Source organism: Apium graveolens, chromosome 8 (genome assembly GCF_009905375.1).
Source record: "Apium graveolens cultivar Ventura chromosome 8, ASM990537v1, whole genome shotgun sequence".
NCBI classification, from domain to species: domain Eukaryota; kingdom Viridiplantae; phylum Streptophyta; class Magnoliopsida; order Apiales; family Apiaceae; genus Apium; species Apium graveolens.
In genome coordinates this window covers 190270730-190275360 of record NC_133654.1, presented here as the reverse complement: position 1 = coordinate 190275360, position 4631 = coordinate 190270730, and the positions used below count along the sequence as shown (strand labels likewise).

General features: G+C 39.0%; 1 non-coding gene across 1 annotated transcript; it reads right to left on the bottom strand.

Moving 5' to 3' along the window:
• Positions 1-2621: 2621 nt before the first annotated feature.
• LOC141681401 (small nucleolar RNA R71) lies at positions 2622-2728 on the bottom strand. Its single transcript, XR_012558840.1, has one exon. It is a non-coding gene; the product is annotated as a small nucleolar RNA R71 (small nucleolar RNA).
• Between the last annotated feature and the right edge of the window lie 1903 nt (positions 2729-4631).

Here is a 4631-nt window from a genome sequence, read left to right as displayed (position 1 = left end):
CTCTCTAATCCCTTTGATTAACTTCCTAATTTTTTGCCTAATGACCGCTGATCTGTTATACGGTTCGCTTAACTTTTGTTTTCGTTTATCGTTTGAAGGATCATACACGGGATCTTATTACTTAGGTTCCCATAACCTTTATCAATACATTATATTCCTTTTTATGATCCTCTATTATAATCCTTTAATTTAAATCCTTTTTATCCTGTTACCTTATACTCAATTCTCTCCGTATCTAGTGTATTTCCGGGAAAAATCAAAGTGTTCGGAATTGGATTCTGACGATCTTTACATACACTCATATACCATATAGAGTACTAATAAAATCTCAGAATATCCATAACAGAACCCCTACATAGTGTGGCATGAAAAGTTTTCTCATTCAGCTAAAACACTATTCACAAGGGTTACAAAAAGTTCAAAATTTTGGGGGTTATTACAATAGGGGTCACAGTTTGACTCACAATAGGAACTATGGTTGTGATAGTGTGTTGTTCATTAGAAGAGTAAACCTCCATTTGAATTGGAGGGGATTTGACCAGGTTACTATCATGTACCATGGCCTCAAACCCTTGTTCCTCTTATAAGGAACTGGCACCGGAATGTGCTAGACTTGCCTCCTCAATAACTGGATCATTGGAAATTTTACTCCCAACTTTGATTGATAAAGAAATTTCAGCCAGGGTTGTGAGGGGAGTTGTTCTTTCTTGAGAAACCTCCAATGGAATTAGAGAGGATTTGAGTAGCTCCCCCTCAAGAGTACTACCCTGAAACCTAGCAGTCTGTGAAGACTGTGGTACACATGAAGGTTGATAAGTGGATTTTATATCTACTTGGAATGCTCCATTACAAGCTTAAGTTGATATTTTGGACTCAAGTTGTTGGCATTTTGATGTGTTTTTGTGTTTTTTGCATCTCAGGCATCAGTTAAATGAAGAAAGGAGATTCTCAAAGAAATATGCTGAAAATATATCAGAATCGGAAGCCTAGGTCATTCTCAAGTTGTAGAGAATCTTGTTAGCTTCGTGTGGGCAGTTGAATCGCCTAATTCTGACGAGCGGAATTCAAGATACGGACAAAAGAAGAATTGTCAAAAAGTTTCCAGAAGGCCAGCGCGGCCGTGCCAGAACCAGCGTGCCTGCGCTCCAGAAACCACTATTCCAGTGTGGCCGCAGCCGAAAGTAGCGCGCCCACGCCATGTTTCTGCACCAGAATCCTGATTTTAGTCAAAATTGAAGATTTTGAGAGTCTTGGTCATCCTGGAGCCTATATATATTAATAAAAAGATGTTTTAACAACAAAGAGCCAATGGAGAGCAATACGAAGACCTAGAGAGCACAAGACGTCTACGGAGAAGAAGACTTTATTTTCTTTAGTATAGTTGATACTTGGATGCTTGTTTTCAATTTGTCTTTGAACTCTAATACTCTTATATTGTTTATTATCATGTTTTCATTGGAACCCATGGTGACGATGAGTTCGGTTATGAACTAATCGTTATCGTGGGGTTCTAACGGATTTACTTATGGATTTTTATAGTTAATTTGTTTCAATATCTTGGTGTGTGGTGATTGATTTATATTCTAGTATTGGTTGTGCTTATTCGTCTTATGTGCGTAGCTAACATATAAGATAGCATGTTAATCTCTATTGAAGCGACAATGAATATAGAGATTTAAAACTTGCCATGCTAGCATAGGTTGATGTATAAATATTATGCATGATTCGTAGGTAATTTTAACCATCTTACGTGCCCTTTGTAAGCACGATAGATAACTTGCGCATTAAACCTTTAAGTTGTCAAATTCTATAGACATATAGGGTCTCAATATAATTGGTGTCTATTCAGCTTCTATCTCTTTTTTGGATGTCTGGTAGTAGGGTATTCATAAAATGAAAGTTGGTGTTTACTTGTTTCGTGTTATCTGACTAGTTGTCATCACCATTGCATGCAAAGGTTAAAAACAATAACTTTGAATGAAGTATTTAATGAATTTAGAATCTCATGTTTGTCTCATATAGTTAATTCAATCACTTTTATTCTTAGTTAATTGCATGTTAGTTTAATCTTAGTTATAAACATCTCAACTTGTTATCGTCTTAGCATTGAATGATAACTGTACATTGTTGCATAAGTGCATAATCTGAAATTAACCTAAACTAGTCCCTGTGGGAACGAATCTGATTTATATCTTATACTACTTGTGAACACGTACCCCTAACAAGTTTTTGGCGCCGCTACCGGGGACTCGGTGTTAATTTTTAGTTTATGTGCTTGACATCAGTGGTTGTTAAACTTCACTGACTCGGACTCTCTTACTTACAAGGTTTACTTTAGTTGTGAGTTACAGGTACTCTATTATAATTGCACATTAGGGATTTCATTGAGATTTGTTACAACGTAAGATCCCAATATGCACATTAGGGATCTCATTCAGATTTGTGACACTTTCAAATTCAATAATGTTTCTGAAGATGTTGCTAAATTGAGACTGTTCCCATTCTCTCCGATGGACAAGGCTAAGAGCTGGTTACACTCTCTACCAGCTGGTTTGATTGCTACTTGGGAGGATCTTGCTCAAAAGTTTCTTACTAAATTCTTCCCTATGGCGAAGACAACTGCAATGAGGAATGCTCTTACTCAATTTGCGCAGTAATCGGGAGAAATTCTATGTGAAGCTTGGGAGCGCTACAAGGAGATGCTGAGAAAGTGTCAGCATCATGAAATGCCTGATTGGATGATCATCAATTATTTTTACAATGGTTTGGGAGAACTGTCTAGACCCATGCTTGATACAGCATCAGGTGGAGCATTATAGGCAAAGAGCTATGAGGAAGCTTATGATCTAATTGAACTGATGACTGCTAATGAATGTATCTAACCCAGAGATTGCCACAGGGCAAGGTAGCTGAAGTTCATGAAGTGGATACAGTTACGGCTATCACTGCTCAACTAAAGGCACTGTCTATGATAATCGGTTCTCTGGCTAACTATGGTGTTAATCAGATAACCAGTATTTGTGAGCTGTGTGCAGGTTCGCATGCGATGGAGAAATGCACTATATCTAGTGAATCAGCTCAGTTTGTGAGCAACTTTCAGAGGTCGCAACAACCAGTTCCAGACACGTATCATCATGACAACCGGAATCATCCTAACTTCAGCTGGAGCAACAATCAGAATGCGATGCAACAGCCGTTCCAGCAGTTTGGAAATAAGCAATTCAATCCTCCTGGTTTTTAGCATCAATTTGCACCAAGACAACAACTCCAACTTCAACAACAAACTCATGGTATAGGTCAATCTTCGAATGAAAAATCTGAATTGAAGGAGTTAAGGCTTATGTGCAAAAACCAGGCTCTTATATGCCAAAGCCAGGCTGTTTCAATCAAGCCTCTGGAGAACCAAATAGGGAAAATTGCTAACGCCTTATTGAATCGAATACCAGGAACGTTTTCTAGTGATACAGAAGCCAATCCAGGCAAGAGGGAAGTTAACGAACAGGTGAACGCCATCACCTTGAGATCCGGTAATGTTGCAAGCCCCCAAATTCACCAAGACAAAGAGTATGAAAACCCTGTCCAGAATGCAGGTGCATCTGCACCCTTGCCAATTCCTTGGTAATATAGGGGAGAAACATGTCTATTCTCCACCTCATTTTCCTAAGAGGCTGCAGAAGCAGAAGTTGGATAAGCAATTTGCTAAGTTTCTGGAGGTGTTCAAGAAACTTCACATCAACATACCTTTCACTGAAGCTCTTGAACAGATGCCTAGCTATGTGAAGTTTATGAAATGTATTCTCTCTCGGAAAGTGAAGCTCGATGCTTAGAGACCGTTTCTCTTATGGAGGAATGCAGTGCAGTTCTGCAACAGAAATTGCCTCTGAAGCTTAAGGATCCTGGAAGCATCACGATTCCTTGCACTATTAGAAACTTTTATTTCGAGAAATGCTTGTGTGATTTAGGAGCTAACATCAATCTGATGCCCTTGTCCATCTTCAAGAAGCTTGGTCTACCTGATCCAAAACCGATATACATGTCATTACAACTAGCTAACCGTTCCATCACTTATCCACGAGGTATAGTGGAGGATGTCTTAGTCAAGGTGGACAAACTCATCTTCCCTGTTGATTTTGTAATTCTGGATTTCGAGGAAGATAAGAAGATTCCCATCATCTTGGGAAGACCATTCTTGGCTACAGGCTGAACTATGATCAATATGCAAAAATGAGAGCTTATAATGAAGGTTCAAGATCAGAAGGTTACTTTTAATATGTTCAAGGAAATAAAGTTACCCAAAGATAAAGAGTAGTGCTTTAAAGTAGAGCGGGTTGACTCTGTCATAGATTCGGAGCTTGAGCAATTGCCAAAGTCAGATACCTTAGAGAGAGCCTTAATAGGGGAATCAGTTCTTGAAGATGAAGAAGAAGCGGAGCAACTGCAGGTTTTGAATGCACCTCCGTGGAAGAGAAAGTTAGATATGCCATTCGATTCTCTTGGGTTAGAAGAGCTGAAAATTTCTCAGGAGCGTCTCGAGCCGTCTATTGAAGAATTGATTAAACCCACACTTGGGCTCAACCCACACTTGGGCTCAAACCTCTGCCAGATCATTTGAGTTATGAATTTTCAGGTGC